Here is a 20,096-nt window from a genome sequence, read left to right on the forward strand (position 1 = left end):
ATTTCTTTTTAAGCGTGGAGTACTATTCTGCTGCCTGGATGCAGCCGTTTATGACCTATTTACTTTACTTTTGCTTCTAATTTCATTTGCTATGGCACATTTGAATGTGACTGTTCACAGGAAAACCAAGTTGATTGTTTCCTACGACACATCCACTGGAATGTAGCCACTTTCAACTTGGAGTCAGGGTTGCATAGGTGATAGAGGGCTTGCTTTCTATTTGGAGAGATGGGTGGGCAAAGCTGCATAATCTCATACTTTGCATTGGCTCACCTAAGCCCTTAGTCCTCTCCATGGGGCATTCAGCAGTAAGAGCTCTAAAGGCCCCATCCATTGGATCACAAACTAAGTAATCCCATTGCATTTTGTTGAGCAATGGTTTGGGCAGTCTATGCTTATTAGAAAGTGCTACTGATGTGGCCACTGAGTCTGGAGAGGAAGCTGGCTTCTGTCTTCAGTCTGTGGCCTCCCCTTTATCACACATACACTGAGAAAAGTGCTGTCATTGCCTTTGTCAACCATGCACATTGATTAAGCATCTGGAAGCTCTGTATTCTGAGGGGAAGGGTGACCCAATGCAAGCAGGATGGGTGACCCGTGACAAGCAGGTGGATGTTGGAATGATGATCCCGGTAATCACGTGGAGGAGGAGGCCTTCCCAGTGAGCCATATCTGAGGTCATTACCACCTTCTGTGTACACAGGCTTTGCCGGCAGCCACTGTGGACCCAGGCCCTACAGCAGAGATGAAGTTGTGATGAAGCATTGAAGGTTGAATGCAAACTAACAAAGCCTGCATTCTGGTACCCTGCCTTACTGTTATGATCTCTGAGATGGATGGCAAACCCTAAGTCTTCCAAGCCTTCAATGTATCTATCATCTAGGGTTGTTAGCTCATTTTGCCTGTTTATCCTAGGGTATAGGGATAGGATTCTTTAATTTTCTATTAATATAACAACAGTGAGCCCCTACTGTGGACGTAGGATGAGACCTTAGACAGAAAACATTTCTGCAGAAATTTTGAAGACATGCGTGGTTTTTTTGGAGACTGTACACTATTTTATTTTTATATTAAGGTCAGATCCACTTTTATTATGTTGCTGTATCAAAGTAATTGACACTTTTAGATCTTTGCCAGTAATTTTTGCTGTTACAGCTGGAATGTTCTTTAGTGATTCTGCCTCTGAGAAAATGTTAGGTTCTGATTTAAAAGGTTTTAAAGTATGTGTGTGTGTAGGCATGGTGTGTGGGGGTAGTGCACATGCCATAGTTGCCTGTGGAGGTCAGAGGACAGCTTTGTGGAGTGATTTCTCTCCTTCCATTTTTACTTAGTTACTGGGGATCAAACTTGGGTCAGTGGCTTCCATAGCAAGCGTTTTGACTTGTGCCATCTTGCTGGCCCAGGTTTGTTTAAACACTGACAAAGTAACAAATTACAACTCCATCTTTATTTCAGGGGTAGAACATCTTTCAGTCGAGTGCACCCATTCCTTTATAACAATTTGAGTACAGGAAAAAAAAACCCCACTAAATTAGCCGTCCCACCCCATTTTCCAAAATGGAATCTGAATAGCTTGTGGAAAGAAATCCATCACATCCTTGCCTCCACTGAAAAGGGTTCTTAAACCCACCTTACCCCTTTCTCTTGAAGAACATGGCTGTCCACCTCTCACCCCTCACTCAATCACTGCCTTTGCCAATATACTTTCATTACCTCCCAGAAAAAGCAAAGATTAAAAACTCATTTTTTAAGGACCATCCAAGATTTTATAGCAATATTTTGTGTTCCCAGTGCAAGATAAATCTGAGCATTTCTAATTTTTTTTTAGTCTTCATATGGCATCTGAAACAGTTGTTCACATTCACACATCCATGTTTCGCCATATGCATACCGTGTGCAGTTCTGTTGTTTTAAAACATTTCATTGGTTTTTCTTTCATAGCTCAACTTTTGATGGGTGTCCTTGAAGAACTTGCATTAAAAAAATGCAAACGTGAATGACTCATTCATCCTGAGCACATGTAACTATTTTGGGAGACATCTTGAAGAGGTTTTACCCTCCGTGGAGCATGCTGTTCTTGGCAGGGAGAGCTTCCCAGGACTGCTCTGCCCCTGGCTGGATGCTGTAGGTACAGGGACATGATAAGATCATCTCTTCTCTCTTCCTGGTTCCCACTAGGTTATCTCTGCGTGCTCTCCCGCTCTTGCTCTTTGCTTGTTGACAACAGTTTCATACATTTCAATTACAGCAATTTTTTTTTAGCATAAATTGGGTTTTCATTTGGATTTGCAAGCAGAATTTTTGTGTAAGTTTATTGTTCAAAGCCGTTGTCAAGTAAGAGTTGCCCTGAGTCCCTCTAAGGACTTCATGGGCATTTCAGACCTGGCCTTTATCATACGACTCCCTCTTAAGAAAGTTCACCTTCTAGCCGGGAAGTGGTGGTGGTGGCGGCGGCGCCGCCGAGTGCCTTTAATCCCAGCACTTGGGAGGCAGAGGCAGGTGGATCTCTGAGTCCGAGGCCAGCCTGGTCTACAGAGTGAGTTCCAGGCCAGCCAGGGCTACAAAGAGAAACCCTGTCTAGAAAAAACCAAAAACCAAAACAAACCAAACAAAGGAAAAAACAAAACAAAGGGAAAAAAAGGAAAAGAAAAGAAAAAAATATTCACCTTCAGGTAATACCTGTGTGGTCCCCGGGGGTGTGTGCACATGTAAGAGAGAAAGAATCATCAGAGCATTCAACTTTGGAGCTCTATGCTTCTTCTAAGTATGACATCTTTGACTTTGGAGTACCTGGTTAAAACTTGGATGGATACATTTCTGTCAAAAGAACAGACAGCGATAAAATGTAACCGTTTCTGAGTTTACTTCTTTCCGTAAACAATTAGCAGGGGGGGAGTTGGTTTTGGTATTTTTAAGTTATGAAACTTAAAATTGGTGTACTTTTTCTAACTTTCATACTGTTTCTGATGTCAAGTCAGTTTTGATACACTGCTGATAAACTCCTACACCCCATGCCTCCACCAGACCATCAGAAAGATAAAGGTTGCCGATAATCCTGTGCTGGAAACAACCTTTGAAAATCCATTCAAATAGAGAAAACTGTTTGCCTGTGATAAAGAATGAATGCGTGGCTGGAAGAGTTACAGTTTTTCTTCTGCAAATCATACAAGATGCTCAGCTCAGCCTCAGTGATGTGGAAAAGCATATTTTATGCAGCCTGAAATCTGTTTCTGTATTAGATATTTAAATGCATGAGGACAAATTTAAATTGTTTTTTGTTTAAAGATGAAACCTAGAAGCAGTATTAGCCTCAGTTTGTTCAAAATGTCTACTGAAGCCGAATTCATGGCAATTCAAAGCTGAGGGGCAGGCAGTTTTGTAAAAACACCGTTACTGATCTTGTCCAAAAAAGTTTTAGCCAATGGTGTGTGTGTGTATGTGTCAAATGTTTTATGTTGAAGGTATTTTACAGCATTAACACGTAAATCTCATGAGCCTGAATGATTTTACCATATACAAAAACAATGAACTTCAAAACTATCCCAGCCTCAAGACTTGCATGTCAAAACCATAAGCATTACACGGAGGAGCCATGTGATTTACTTGGCTTCAGAATGATGGGGGCTTTTTTATGGTGATCAGTGAAGCTTGTGTGTACTGCTTTAAGGGACTGAATTTAAAATAAAAATATCAGGAAAGGATCTATGTAAATATCAGGATACCTGGCATACTAAAATGCACCTGGAAGATGCTGTGGGCAGAGGTAGGTTTTCACACACCGGGTGGAGGTGATTCCCCTTCAGTGATGCCCTTGTCCAGAAATCTTAATCCGATGTGTTTACTCATTTCTAATTAGTTCACAGTATACAGATGTAGTGAGCTCAGAGGAGAGGGAGCCAGGCTGTTACAGTCTAGCATGAAGGCAAAGTCCAAATTCTCCAAATCAAAGAAAGTATGATACTATTGTACTCCATGGTTCTAGTCTCATTGTTTTTAACAAGCCATTTTAATGTTAGTTGTGGCATTTCTGCCACTTGCTGCCCTAAATCTGGGCATATCTGCACGAGAAAGGTTTCACACTCCACAGTCTGAACCCATTCTTTGACCATGAAGCTCTTGCTGACTGTCTCTCTACTTGAGACCTTGTTATCCTCAGGGTTCTCTTAAGCTCTCAGGGAGTACTCTACCTTGTGCATAGGGGAGAGAGAAAGGCATGAGAACGAAGTGAGCTGATCTGTGGTCATACTGCTGCCCAACCCCCACTGGCCAGGACCAGTCATAGAACGCTGTCTTTAAGGCGGCAGGGAACCAGGCCAGAGCCCCTAGTTTCATCTCCTAGACCTACATTAGGAATGAACAAGACAGCTCTAGCAAGTTGTCCTTGGGACTCCACACATGTGCCCTGGTTCATCCATGAACATGCATGTTCATCCATGCACACACACACTAAATATAAATGTGATAACTTTTTCTTTTTAAAATAGTTGGGGATTGTGGTTTATGTGCCTGGGAAAATGAACAGGAAGTTGTAAGAATTCTCTAGACAGCGTCTCACACCCTGACAGCGTCTATTCTGTTCATCCTCTGAAATGAGTTTCTTTCCAGTGTTGTCACTATGGTAGTGCTGAGCTTGCTTCTCCCTTCGTCCCCCGCCCCCGAGGTTCCTCTCACCCATGGCTGCACTAGGACATTATAGGCTGGCCAAAGTGATTGGATTTCAAGCACTCCAGGGCTGTGAGGACACTGGTGAAATGATGGCTCTATGTCCAGGGTAAAGGGCTGGATTCTGAGCTGGTAGCCTGGGCGAGGCTGGATGCTTCTATGTGTGGGCCACAGTGAGCCCCAAGTGCTGTATTAAGGTATCAAAACCCACATCTTAAGTTGTAAAGAAAGAAGAAAAGAGGAGAAACAGGTCTTCAGTAATCTATGCTTAAACTGTATCACCTGGAACCTCCAGAACTCTGCCTAGGAGTTCTGCTGCTTCCTCATTCTTCAACTGAGACATTCCCATCCTTAAGAGCTAGAGTGGTACCCCATTCTATGGCCATGGATCTTTTCCCATTGTGTTTTCTAGCCCGTATGGTAGTTTTTTAAAAAGCCTATAACATGGCTTATTTATAACATAAAACCCCTGTTTACATCTTTGACTTATTTCTTGACATAGCAATTACATCATTCCCACTTTGCTCTCCTTCCTCCCAGGCCCTCCTATATATTCCTCCATGTTCTCTTTCAAATTCATGGCCTATTTTAAAAATAATTATTGTTATATGCATTTCTGTATATAGGAATATATATATTCCTAAACACACAAATACAACCTGTTTGGTTATAGTGTTACTTGCAAGTGTGGTTTTGGTTTGGATAACCAGTTGGTGTTATCTTCTTCTCTAAGGAAGACTATATTTCTCCCACTCAGTCCTTAGTTACCAGTAGTGCTTTGTGTAGGGTTACTTTGAAAACATGAACCACCTCCAATAACATTTTACCAATGAACTGCATCATATAAACACCTTAAAGCTTCCTCTGAGCCTTACAGTTTCTGGGGATGTTTCTCCGGGAGGATTTGGGACTACGGCTCAACGGGAGGCTGGCAGAAGTAAAAACATCTGTGCCGTTCCACCTGCTACAGTCTGGACATAGTGAGACAGGCCTGTTATCTCAGCGCTCAGAAAGCTGAGAGGCAGGAGGTCGAGAGTTCAAAGCTGGCCTGGTATATGCAGCAAGATACTGTCACCAAACAACAACACAAATCTTTGCAGATATCAATGGGCCCACAGGGATTAAGAGCTGTGCCTTTATTCTATTTTTAGTTTTACTGTAAGGCTTATGCTGTCATCCTGATATCACCCTGACCCGTGTCTATTAATGTTTATTGTTTTTCTTATGGGAGCCCTATACGAAAGGGAGATGTGACAAGCACCAGGAAGTTACATCACAGAAGACCGGGTTCCCTCATCTATTCAAATACATTGCACTGTACCCATAACCCATTACTAGGGATGGGCAGTGTACCCATATATATATATATAATTGCCTTGGGAGTATATGCCATCATGCTCAACTTTTAAAGATGGGTTCTGGAGATTGAACTCAGGTCTTATGTTTTCCTGGCAAGCCCTTCACCTCTCTTGCTGTTGTCCTGGCCCATTTTTAAGTAAGAGAGGACAGTTCAACTCAGAGGACTCACACTCAGTTCAGATGACTGGCTTAAGAGTGTTAGGCTCTGTGCTCTCTGGCATGTACCTGGAGCTGTATGCTATGTGCCAGGCACTCCCCTATTATCCTGAGGGAACTCATTTAGAGTGTGGCAGCAGTACTTTAGGGTGGGTTGGGGAGTGTGAGTTGGGCTGTAATTGGGAAAGCTGCAATGAGAATGTATTTAAACAGCATCTTGCAGGCTGAATGGGAGGAAGCCAGGTGAGAGGGAGGCAGGCACGTTAAACAAGAAATATCATTCACATAACTCAGGAGACCTTGGGACCTTCTCCAAACATGGTAGAGGAGAGTCCAGTGTGACTGGAACTGAAGGTCAAAGGTATAGAGAGTCCCAGGGAAGAGCTAGAGAAGGAAAGAGATGGCAGCCCCGTTTTAGTCTCTTGCTGCCCACAGTGAAGTAGCAATGTGACATACTGCTGGTTGTCTGGGGGATCACAACTGTTCTCAGAGTTCCCCCTTAGACGCATAACAGTAACTTAGTGATCATTAGCTCCTTAGCCTGCCTTGGCTACTTATTATTTCTTTACACATCTCCAGATTACCTCATGATCGTCTCAAACCTCAGGGCAAACACACTTCCACAGATTAAAGCTTGGCAAAGGCATTAAGTAGGTACTGGAGACCTCTGAACTGTGGGATCATACTGTACCCCGCTAGCCTTGAAGATGGCTGCCCCCACCCCCACCCCTTAGTACTTAACCCAGTGCTATGCAGCAGCAGCCTGGCTTGGATCTAAACACAGTATTTCTTTCTAAGTGAGTCCCAGGGGTGCTGACTTCTATCCTGGCCCTGGCCCAACTCTCTAGGGAGCCAGGGAAATTCTGTACTCCTTTCTTAGGAGAAATTTATCATCAAGGGAGCATGCTAAGCAGAATTTCTTTACTAGGTATTTTGGTTTCCTTTCTTGAATTTGCTCATTGGCTTCTCAGATGTTCCCACTTTGAGGTTCTTGCAGTCTTCTCCCCCCCCCCAATAAAATAAAACCATTTCACAACAGCCACGATGAGAAGCAACGAACAAAAACTGAATCAAAATAAGCTCTATCAAGAAGTTGGAGAGGGTGCAAACCTTTGTGGAAATTACATTAAAGCAAAAATGATCGAAACATATGTAGTTTCCCCAGTATCCTTTGTGGAGAGTACCCTTTTGAGGTGCATTTAAAAAGATACATTTTATTTGTCTTTTGAGAACTTAATACAGGTATGCAATGTGTTTTGATCACATTCATTTCCCACTCCCGGGACCACTATCCCTGGAAACCCCTACATCTTTCTTCCAACCTCATGTCATTTCTGTGATTAATTTTTTATAGAACATTTCATATTAATTGAAGGGTTTATTTTCTTCTCTCATTTAGATGAAATCTAATGGTATAAAGGCAGAACACTAGACCATGGGAACACCCCATGGAAACGCTCCCCCTCATCTACCCGGTGCCATCCTCACAAATTCTTGACCCCGTTTTAGGAGGAAGCCCTATAGGGTGCCCAAAGGAATTAGACTCAGGATTGAGTTTCATGGATTAATATTTCCCTCTTTTAAGTCGTCAACTGCTCAAACCTGCTTGTAGTAACAGGAACACAGTGGGTTACAGTCCCGGAGCGAAAGGATCCCTCACACCTTTAAATGCAGTTCCACCTCTGTCCCCACATTCAACTTCCATAGGGACACCAATCCAGGCTCCAGTGAGTGACCGTTTTCTGGGACGCGAGACTCCTCTTAACGCTCAGGCCCGCGACGCTCCCGCTCCCGCGTCGCCAGCTCTCCTGGACCAAGTCAGCGTGACCCGTGGCTGGACCCCTCGTTCTCAGCCTTCCTTCCCGGTAGAGCTCCCAGTCTGGCTCTCAGTAGCCCCCTCTGGCGCCTGAGACCTTCAGGAAAGTTGCTTCGGGCGGTGGAGGGGCGTCATCGCCTCCTAGCAACGCTCCTAGCAACCGGATAACATCTGCTCCCTTTGGTCCAATGCGCGCCTAGAAAAGCCGCGCGCCCGCCTCGCGTTCTGAGCCGGAGCGAGAGGCGCTTCAGAGAAGGAGGGACCGACCTGCAGGAGCCGGCCGCCCCGCCGAGCTGCAGTCGCTGCCGCCGCTGCTGTCGCTGTCAGAACCCGTCCGAAGAGTGACACCTTCGCGAAAAAACAGGAGCTGTGAAACATTTTCACTCGCAGTCTTCGGGTGAGTGGACCCCTCTCAAGGTTTGCCAGGACCCCTCCAGCCAGGCATCTGACCCGAGGCCCAGAGAAGACGCGTTCCCTACCGCTGGAGGTTAGGGACTTGGCCTCGGATCCCACCCTGCCCCCAGCCATTGAAAAGTGACCAGCCACTGGTCCCGAATAATTTGATTTGATTTTTTAAATGCCAGGATTGCATATTGGGACTCCCCCTCTGTTCGCTACTGTCTGTTAGTGCTTAGAAGTTTTCCACCTTCCTTGATTTTGCTTTGCCTGGCTGCCCGAGACTGGAGAGCTGGAGGCAGCTCCCAAAGGCAGTCCGTGGTTATGAATAAAACGACACGAAGTAGGCTCCACGAAATTCAGTCAACACGGGCTTCTGTTTTAGGTCCTCATCTGGAAAGGGTCCAGCTGGCCAGGAGCAGTGGTTCACTGGTCCTCAGCCTCCTGAGCAGTAACCATAGTAACTCACCTCTCTAGATGGGATCGTCCTTATTGGATGCCCGTCTTCCCTTGGAAAGCCCGTCTCTCTAAATATAGAAGATGATGAGATCCGTGAGCACACAGCCATGCAGACTAGGTGTGGTTAGACGGAACCCTTTGCTGAGAACTATCTTCAAACGTGGAGCAGCTACTTCAGACCTTGCCAGAAAGAGTCAGTATGTCAGAGAAAGACCAAGTTATGGTGTTTTGAGTTAATTGCTTTGTGATTTTGGAGGGTGATGCAGCCTAAAATTATACAAGAGCTGGCTGTGATTTTTTTTTTTAAATCACATTTCCCCAAAATAACCGCTCGAGTAAATCACTGGCAAGATGAGCTATTGTGCACTTTTCAGATCTCTTAGGGGGAGTTGACGTCGCTCCTACTTAAACTTAAGTGATCCTGAGTTTGAAGGTTTATCTTTCTTTCTAAACCATGTCCCAGATCGGCCCCACCTCAAACGTCTCAGTGCCGCCCCCCCCCCACCCGCTTTCTCCTGCCCTGATAACTAATTCATGTCCCTGTATCCCTGATTCTTTAGAGGTGTCTTATGCCACTATGTCTCCTTGTTTCAAGATCCCAGGTCCCCATTCATGAGCCCGAGGCTGTGAGACATGTTCCATGTGCCAAGGGGAGTTCTCACCAAATCTTCTGAGGCTGTCCTAGACATACACTCTTCGATCTGAGTCAGCATTACCAGGTAATCACCCTCTGAAGAGAAATTACTGTTTAAATATGTATCCAGAGAAATAAACGCTAATGTAACATCCCAGGATCAATAGAGGGGGCTGTTTATATGGGCGGTTGCTGGGGAGAAGTCAATAAAGGTTTTCTGTAAAAAGGACATTTGTAGGCTGGCAGACTTTCCTCGCTTAGACCCCTGTGAATTGGGTGGGTCAAGTGAGGGAGCCTGGCTCCCGGAAGATGGCAAGTGGAAGCTTTCTGAGCACACTGGCCGTGTGGGTCTGGGGTGAAAGAAACCAAGAGAGAATCCTTCAAGTTGCCATAGGAGGTTGTGGGGACTTTTGGAATGCTAATTTACATGGAGACTTATGGTAGAGACCATGGAGAGTTAACTACTTTCTTCCCAATTATAAGACTGAATTTGATGCATAAACAAATGTTCAGGTCCCTAGCACCTTGGAACTTTGTGTGTACTGAGGCATCTCTGGGCAGTACCCTGCCAGAGGTGACTAGCCCATCGAATGATAATGACAAATTCCAAAAGATGTACCCTCCAGTTGGAGGGGATCCATTCAGATTCCTATCCAAAAACTTGCTCTGATTTCATATGGCTTTATGAATGTCATGAGACCTTGAAATCGTCCATTTAATATTAGAGGCTAAGATAATGATATATACAACACCCAAAACTGTTCATTAGCTCTTAGTACCAGCCACCCTCCTCTCTTCTTCCATGATAATTACCATGTTTTATTGTGAGGAACAAATTTGTGGAGACAGATGAGACTTACTGCGGTCTTCCAGGGGTGTGTGTAAGTGTTTGTGCATGGCTCTTTCTCAGCCATGATGATTGGTTCCTGTATATATGTATTAGTTTTATAATTTATACACATATATTATATATATATATATATCCCATTTCTTATGCAATATACATAGAAGTTTAAACCCCCTATGTTCTTAAATGCTTGTGAATGTCACTTGCTAGTCCATTGAGACAACTGTCACAATCAAAAAGTCAAAGGGCTTCTCAAAATTTAGTCTTGACTTTCATCATGAAAGTCGAATATGCAGAATATATACGGTGCAGATTTTGGTGAACATGCCTGTTTTAAAATTATCATAGTATTTAGTCCTTAATTTTTTAAAAAAGTAAATGCTATGAAGATAGTAAATACTTAATCCTAGTGATGTTGGTGGGTTCACAGCTGCAGTGAATCTGCAGTGACCCTCATCACTGTAGCTGCCTTCCATGCTTGCACACTCTGGGTTATAAAGAGTATGTGTGTCTGGGATATGATGCCTAGATCAAGCTCAGGGCAAACAAGGGCTTAGGGATGAAACCAGGATCTGGTGACAGCCTTCCATCTCCAGCTGCTCACTCTATGCACTCTATGCTGAAGTTTTTAGGAGCACATTAACATTCATGTTCGGATTCATGTCATGAAACTTCTGTAAGGCCTCGAAGATGCCTTGAGACACAACAGAGTCCTTGAAATCTACATCAAGGCTTCTATTCCCTGGTTCCCTGCTCATGACTTGGTTTCAACGGGGTAAACATTGGAGTCCAAAGTGTCCCTGAAAGCCAGCGCAGAGCCAGCTTAGACTGCCTGCCTGGGCAGCGCAGGCTTCTGAAACTGACATGAAAACACACATATGAAGTGAAATATAAAATATGTAAAAATACAAGTATAAAAATGTAAACGTAAAAATGAAAAATAGCCTTTTCAGAAACAGAGGCAAGCATGAACTGACCAAACTCAGAACTGAGGCGAAGGAAGAGAAACCTGCCTCCATGTTGGGCCTGGGGTCCTGCAGAAGCTAGTCTTGTTAAGTTTTTTATTTACATTTAATTTTGAAAAATGAGTTGTCTATTTAAATACTTCTAGTACTTTATTTCCCCCTATTACTCTAACACAATTACTTTAATTTTTTTCCCAGTCAAAACTATACAAAGATACCAATACCGACCCATCCAGTTTCTGCTAACAATTCTCAGTGGGAATAATGAGGGGGTGGCACTAGTGAAAGACAGTAAGGGCTTACTAATGTTGTGTTCAGTACTGTAAAAGCCTTATATTTAGGAAAAGAAAGTCCAACGATTTGCTTTCACATTTTCAAGAGAGCATCTTCCCAACAGCAGAGAGATAGGAGACTTCTAAATACTAATGGTTGAGCGGGTGGGGAAGAGATCACGTGTGAGACTGGGAACCCTGCAGGGATGTAGTAGAGAGTCCGTGAGACTTCAGGTGCTTAGCCAAAGGGCCAGGACATGAAAAAGCTGGGGACATTATCGAAGAGATCATATTGGGGTGAGACAGACAGTGGCTTTGGGGGATTGTCTGAGCTTGAATACAGTGCTACACAAGGATGTTCCATACCATAGAAGAAAAGCACCTCACTGGTAAAGACCATTTTCTTGCTAGTGAACCTCTAGTTGGGAACCCAAATCAGACACCGTAAGATCAAGCATAAAGCCCTGTAAGAGCAGAGCAAAGGCTCCCAGAAAAGTGAATGGGGGTTGGACTTGAGTGTCACACCGACCTTGGACAACAAGAGCAAAGCTGGCCTTGGTCAGGGCAGCCCAAATAAAATATGGATGGGTAATATATAAACAAAAGATGGTGTGAATGATACCACTTAGGACTCTCTAAATGACTCTGTGACCCACAGGTCAGGAGTCAAAACTCTCCTCTCTGAGCACTGGCCCTGGGTACACACAAGAGTTAAAGTGTTTCTCTAGATATTATCAGTTAGATTTTTTTTTGATATTTCATATCAGAAAGGTTGCTTGGTCAATTTTCATTCTCTGTCAATCCTGTGTTGTGAAGTGAAGGATGCAGGGTTAGGGGCACCATACCCCCCCCAGAAAGCTGTAAATCTTAAGGTGTGCTCTGCAAGCTCGCTGTTTTCGGCTTCGGTCATTGGCGAAGCCTGGCTGTGGTGCCTCGTAACTTCCTTATTGCCTAGGTGATCACCTCTTGTTTAATGGTGTTCTCTCTGGCTCAGTGATCAGTAGAACAGGATGGGCTTATGGGATTGCTGGTGCTCTGTTCAATAGTCCATGTCTGTGCTTTGGCTCAGAGCAGACAGTGTTGCTGCTACCTCGAGAAATCACTGGCCATCAGTATCCCTGGAAGTCCCTAAGAAAGCCTTGCAGAATCTGCAACTTGTTGGGAATCTGAAACTGCCAATAAAATCAATATTGTGCCTGGAGTAGATGATAAACCTGAAGAAAAAGATTACTCCATTGATTCAGAGCTAAACACCGACACTGAACTCTGCTGTTAGAGAGCAGATCATACAGAAAGGTACTGGGTGTTTGTGGGGGTATTGACGGAATGAAGGTAGCTGATAGAGCACTGTCAAATATCAGCAAAGCTATATGTCCATGAGAAGCGGGGTAGTGCCGCCTTGGACTTTGTTCCCATCTGCCTTCATGAACGTACTCATGAATGTTTTATGTAACCTGTGGTTCACACAAATGAGGACATAAATGCCCTACATATAATAGGATGCTTCTGAGTCAGATATATATTCATGTTTTTTTTTGAAAAGGGGTCATTGCAACAATGCTGCATAACAGCAATTGAACTGAAATTATGAGCTCATGTGACAGACACCAAAGAAAGTGATTTTAAAGCATCCTGTCAGCTAAATGACATACAAATCAGTACTTTGAAAATTGTTCCCCCACCCCAACCCCATGAAAAAGAGAAAAGCCAGTCTCTTTCCCAAAGACACAGAACAAATGACAGAGCTGGGTTTTGTCCTGCTGGAGCGCTTTAAGCCATGCAGAAAGACCGCCGAGCACGGCTAACGGGTCAGATGAGATAATTCTCATTGTTGCTGTTTGTTTTGTGTTTTCCTGACTACACCGAGGATTGAACCCAAGTCCCCGTGCGTGCAAGCTGGGTGCTCTACTGAGTTACATCACCAGCGCTACATTAGATAATTTGAAACCAAAGTATTTACAGCCTTAGGATAAAAACTGCCACATGAGATACTTTTCCTATTGGCTAAGCACGGTTTAGACAGACAGGTAGACTTTCAAAGGCCAGAGGCTAACATCACAAAACGAGAAAGGATAAGACCAGGCTTTATCTACGATGGGCATCGGCTGTGGCTAGTGTGTACTTTCCCCACAGATCAGCCTCCGCTCCTTCTGTCCATGGCTGGGATGCACACCTCTAACCAGGTGGCTTCAGCTTGCTCCCACCCACCCCCCTTTTTTTTAAAACTATGTGTTCTTTAGAACACTGGGAAAATTAAAGACTACTAAGATGAAAGTAGTAAACGCACGCACAAGCTCCTTACTTTTTCTTGGGTATCTCCTTTGACCTAAAAAGAAAAATTACCGAGGTGGGGATTGTTCTTTCGCAGCTGTCTGCCCTTTCAAAGTGTTTATAAATTAATTTGTTGATGATGCTTCTTTAATGTACTGTCCCTGGGCCTCCTACCAAATGAAATCGCTTGAATGCTCACAGGATCCCAGTTGCCTGGAGGGCAATGGCAGAACAATAAGGAAACAATCGTTTGTAATTGCATTTTAAGCATTTATTGCAAGGCCTATGTATGAACTGCCCTGCCAGGGCTCTAATGACAGGTGGGTCACTCTGACCTGTGGCTTCTGTTGTGTTACTTGTTGAGCTCCTATGCTGTGACATTCATGGAGCCTGGCACAGACATTTTGTGTAACCCAGAGGCTACAACATGAAAAGTAAGTTTTATGTTCAAACCAGCATTAGCTATTTTGCTTCAGAAAAAAAAAAAATTCCAGCTCAGCTCAATTCAGTTTTGTAGCTTATGTATTATTATCCCCAGACCCTAGAATGCTGACTCTAAAGGCATATAGTCATTTTGGTCTTGTTTATTTCATTGGATTTTAGGTGAACTGCAAGCTTTTTTTTTTTTGGCTGCTGGAACTTAAGCACATTTATCTCCGTCAACTCAATCTCGACAAGTGAACATCTTTGATTATTCAGATTAGCACTGATGAATTATCCAGGAGATGAGCTGAATGTTTAGAAGACAGCCCTCTTTTCCTTTAGCCACAAATGTATAACCATTAAGTAACACACCAGAAACGCAGTCTCAGAGCTGGTGTGGGATTTGTAAAATGAACTATCTTCCTGGAGGTTTTCAACTAATAAACAATCCTCTCCGAGTGGCTGGGTGGTGGAAATGATCTTTAGATCAGAGCAGGTAGGGTGGGGGGCACTTGGCTTTTGTGAGACTGCTCTGTCTTATTGGCTCATTATTCGACCTGCAACCGCAGGCTTACCGTGTATTAGGTGTGATGTCACAGTGCATGATCAAGGCCACTAAACAAATGAGGTTTGTGATGAGTCTAGGCAATTGGTTTAAAGTCACACAACTAAGAGAGCCTGAGAGGAGATCTATGCCTCCACCCACTTGCAGACCCCCAACTCTTAGCTACACAACTGGCTGTCAGCTAGAGTCTCCTCTGGGCCCTGGTTTGCTCCTCTGTGCTCAGAGGAGGCTGAAAGGCACGGCCAAAACGCATAGCTGCCAGCTCAGAAGATTTTGAGTTTTAATCTAGCAAGTAACAGATGTAGCAACTTACGTTGGCTACACGCTTTAGCCTCAAAATGGCTAAAACCATCCTCCAAAAAGTGATGTGGAAAACATTGCAAAGAGCCAGGCAGCCAGCATGGAGGGACTTGCTAAACTGACAGCAGTGGCAAAGGTGCTCAGTAATTCACCAGTGGGGTGTGTGTGTGTGGGGTGGGGGGCGTTCCTCAAGAACAATAAACTGAGTGACTAAGAGCCTTCCTCGCCCAGGAGGAACAGGCTCAAGTCTAGACCTCTGAGAATTTGCTTTGTATTTTCAGGGTCTGTTGCATTCTATATTTTAGTGTAACTTCTGGAATATAGTGACCCAGAATCAGTCACTGATTCTGTCTGTCTGTCCATCCATCCATGCATGCATTCATGAATTAATGCATCCATCCATGCATCCATCCATGCATCTAGGCATCATCCATGCATCTCTCATATATATATATATATATATATATATATATATATATATATATATATATGTATATATATATATATATATATATATTGATATATATATATTGATCTGTTAAATTGAAATAGCTTCCCTGGAGGATCAGTGGGGAGTGGAGGACAGAACAGTAAATTTGACACCTGGTGCTCCAGGCTGCAATTTGCAGTCCATTGTGTTGCTCTCAAATGGCTACATACTTAAGATGGCAAAGCAAGCCAATATGTAATAAAGGACACATGTATAGATGGAAACAATGTTGCTTACGGCAAGGCTGTGCTTCTAATTTCCAAGTCTTTCCTCACTCTTCCCTTCACTAGAGTAATTCATTAGATTTTTCCAAGAAACATTGTGACCTGCCCAAGTGCCAGTGTTAACAATAGGCACTGATCCTCTTAAGGTGAACCTGGGGACTGCTGTTGAAAATAGACTTTATTCTTTACTGTGTAATTACAATGTAAGTTGGCTTTGTTCATGGTGCAAAAAAAGAGAAAGCACCCAAGCTGACAAAGGGAGGCAGAAATCACAATAACAATATCAATCAACCCAGTTGTTTGGGTGTCAGTTGATTGGCTGAGTTCAACATTTAGGGCCTGCTAGTACAGTTGCCTGGTGCTGTAACACTCGGGATATCAAAATGTGTTCCCAGGCTAGCTGGCATAGATCTCAGTTGGATTTGGTGCAAAAGTTCCCCCCCCCCTGGACCCACTGGAAAGGTGAGCAAAGGGCCCAGTAGTTAAGAAGCCCTACAGGAGATTCTGGTGTGTGTTAACATTTGAGAACCACTGTTAGATCAGTTAGTCAGACAATTAATTAAAGAGGAATAGAGGACGTTTATGGCTCAGCATGTAAAGTGCTTGCTGTATAAGCAGGGGAACCTGGGTTTGGAGCCCAAGCACCCCTGTAAAAGCCAGGCTGTGGTAAGGACCTATAGCCTGTATGCTAATAAGTTGAGGGCAAGAGGCTCCCTAGGGGTCACTGGCTAGCTAGTCTACTCAATTGTGAATCTAGGTTCAGTGAGAGCCCCTATCTCGAATGAGTAGGGTGGAGACCAATCATGGAAGAAAACCCATGTTGACCTCTGGACTCTGCTTGCATGTGCACATAGGTGTGTACACAGACAGGAACCCATACATACCCAATACTACACACACACACACACACACACCACATGTTCACATGTACATGTGTGCATGCACACAATAGGAGTCATTATTACAAGGGATAAGCAAAAGCTTTGTTATTTAGTTATCTGATGAATAGCTTTCAATGTAACCCTAGCAGTCTCTGTATCTTACAAAAGAACAAACAAACAAAAAACAAAAAACAACAAAAGAAAAAGGAAAGGAGAGCAAACTGGGTTTGGGGGCAGATGCATTTGTTTTATTTATTTGATCGGTTTTATTTTTTCCCCTAACCCTTTCAAGTAAGTGAGAAATCGACATAAACTGTGTTTTGCTCATCCAATCCAGGAACTCTGTTCTCGGAACTTCAGTCACGTGTCCTCATCGTGTTACCTTCTCCTTTTGGTCAGATGCACACGTGCTTTGAATCCTGGATCCCTTAATAAAACACACGCATACTAGCTTAGGGATCTCTTGGGTTTCTAATCCACAGTGACAGCAGTGAGGTTTTGGGATGCTTGAGGTGAGGTATGAGGCTTTCCTTACTGGCTCAGGAAGAGCATCCAGCTGCAGGAGGGAGGGCTGTGTGAAGCTAGGCAGGCATGGCTCCAAGATGAAGGAAACACGACACAAAGCAGGTTATTGAAGAGCACATTTTCAATATTTAAGCCTGTAAAAACTCTAGAGTTTAGAGGAAAAGCATCAAGTGTCAGTGTAAATTTATTAAGCCTACATGTCTTTATATGCTAATTATTTTGTGAATCATTTGGTTCTAACTGAACTATTGGGTTAGGGTGAAGTAAACAAAGTTCAAATGTAAGCTTGCTTTCCCCTCTGGACTGCAGAGGTTGAGTGAATACCAAAGGGACTGGGTTTTCTAGTTCTCTCTGTTTTGAATTGGAATCTGATGTGTTGGGAGTTTGATCTTGCTTCCTTTCTGTGGCCACAGTGCCATCTAGAGTACATTCTGGGAACTCCTTTGGAAATCTGCGACCTCTAAATTGTTTTTCTTTTAAAGTCAGAAAGCTCAGTTGCGGTCGTATTTTCAAGGAGGAAACAAAGGTTTTCTACTTTCACATATTACACTACAATACATATATAATTTCCTCATTATTAACCTCAATTATGCTAAATGTCAGGACCATTATATCAATTAGTTAAAATTTGTTTATTTTTGAAATTGTATTTTAATTATATTTCCCCCTTCTTTTTCTTTCCTCTAAACTCTCCCAAACACCCCTCCCACTCTTCTTCAAATTCACAGTTCTCTCTCTTTATCAATTGTTTTTGCATGACGTATATGTATTTGCTTATTTCTCTATATAGCTCTTAGTCCATATGATGTCACTTGTGTATCTATTTTCATGGCCAACACATTTAGCGCTGGACAATTGGTGTGCTCTCCCCTAGGGAGGATAGCGGCTCCCACTCCTAGCGTTCCTAAGTTGCCTGTAGCTCTTTGTATAAGCTTGATGCCTCTTGGGCTTCTTTCTGTCCAGTTTGATCTGTCTGTCCTTGCTCAGCTCACATCTGGGTGGTCATGTCGGTTAGACTTTGTGTGTAGTTTCCAATGTTACTAGGAGACAGAATCTCTGACTATCTTTCTACCCGCTGTTCTGCAATGTTCCCTGAGCTTTATGTGTGGGCACCTCTTGTAAATGTGTCCTTTGGCTCCACAACTCTGCAATTCGATGGGCTGTGGTTTTCTGTAGTGGTTTTCACTTGTTACAAAGAGAAGTTTCCTTCGCACACAAAATTAAACCTCACTTGAACTTGATTTCTGGAACTGCACAAGGAAATGGACGTAGAACCCTAAACTCGACAATCTATTTTGTGTCTCAAATGGCATTTCTCCGTCAGTAGTATTGTGACCTTAAGACAATTGCCAGCGACTGTGCTGTTTGGTGAACAGGTGGCAATCTCTGGGGTGGCTGGGTTTCTGCTTACGAATGGTCTCTATATGATGAAATGTTCTTGGCTGCAATGCCACCTGACCTTTCTCCAACTGTTTTTCTATTTTAGCTTATCCAAGAGAAGTCCTATTATATTCATCAACAACGTCGAAAGTAGCCTACTTTAAGAGAAAATATGCAGAAGAAGAAGATCTACATCAAGGTTACCATGGGTATTTTCCAAAAGTAAGGGTTTATTTTTCTCCTAAGTCTCCCTCCCGAATGTCGTTGGTAGCACAAAGCTCTAGTTTTTAGTGTCCTGTGTGTGGCGAATAACGGTTCTGTTTGCTTCCTAGCACCTGATATTACCGGAAGACAGGACTTGCATCCTCAAACTTTCCCTGGAGAAGCTCAGGTTTCTTGAAGACCCAGAAACCTACCTAAGAAGGTCTGTGTTAATTAACAATTTGCTGAGGAAGATACACCTAGAGACGGAGAAAGAGAGCTATGAATACTTCAAGGAAGCTCCCTGCTATAAGACTGCTTATTCTGATGCAAGAAAACGGCTGAAGTTTATGGTACAGGAGTGCTGTTCCCAGTCTCTTTACTATGAAGAGCTGCACTCCTACCACATTGTGCCTTACACTTCGGAGAGCGCCATCTATGGGATGGGCTACACTGGTGACCACTTGGAGCAAAATTCTCAGTTGCTCATTTATAAAATGAATTAAAAAGTAACTGTTAAGTTCATTGATATTCTGTTTCTAAATGCCTGAACTGTTTATAGTGAAGATGTTAATAGAAAACCCTCATTACCAGTGCACTTGATCTCAGTGATGAGATGCATGCTGAACCAAGGGGAGAGGATCATGGGTATTACCCAGCACCCCCTAGTGCCATCACCATGAATGGAAATATGCCCATTTTATTGTAAAACAATGGACTGATGCATTAGAAGGAAGGGGTTTTGGGTCTTTTTGGTTTTGTTGTTGTTGGTGGTGGTTTTTTGTTTTGTTTTCTGTTTGTTTGATTTGGTTACTTTTTTGGTTTTTTGGTTTTTTTTGTTTTTTGAGATAGAAATGGATTGATCTTTAGTAAATGTGTTAGATTAAAATTCCTTCACCTAAATTCAGTCACTCTTATTGAAAAGTAGGAGAGAGAGAGAGAGAGAGAGAGAGAGAGAGAGAGAGAGAGAGAGAGAGAGAGAGAAAGCATATTAAATTGATAATGCTGTGACCCTGAGGGTTAAAGGTGGAATGAATCTAATTTTCTAGACTCCATGAGATTCGTTCCTTCGGAAATGCTTTGGCTGGTCACTGTGCCCGACGTTTGTTTGTCATTAGTGTCCTTAACCATGAGTGGCAGCCAAGAGGGGGCAGCACAGGCTTGCTTGCAGACAGGCTTGCTTGCTGACTGTGACAGCTGGGTCCTCCCTCCCGGCCCCTCCCCCCAAGCTCATTTACTTTCTTTTTTATTTATTTATTTTTGTTGTTGT

The 20,096-nt window shown here is 43.3% G+C and overlaps 1 long non-coding RNA gene across 1 annotated transcript; it reads left to right on the forward strand.

Moving 5' to 3' along the window:
* Positions 1-8,124: 8,124 nt before the first annotated feature.
* On the forward strand, positions 8,125-19,355 carry LOC110307205 (uncharacterized). Its single transcript, XR_002379364.3, has 4 exons — positions 8,125-8,390; positions 9,444-9,567; positions 18,732-18,847; positions 18,958-19,355. It is a non-coding gene; the product is annotated as an uncharacterized LOC110307205 (long non-coding RNA).
* Positions 19,356-20,096: the final 741 nt, after the last annotated feature.

The sequence above is a fragment of the Mus caroli genome, unplaced genomic scaffold (assembly GCF_978045245.1).
Source record: "Mus caroli unplaced genomic scaffold, Mus_caroli_1 scaffold_14, whole genome shotgun sequence".
Taxonomy (NCBI): Eukaryota; Metazoa; Chordata; class Mammalia; order Rodentia; family Muridae; genus Mus; species Mus caroli.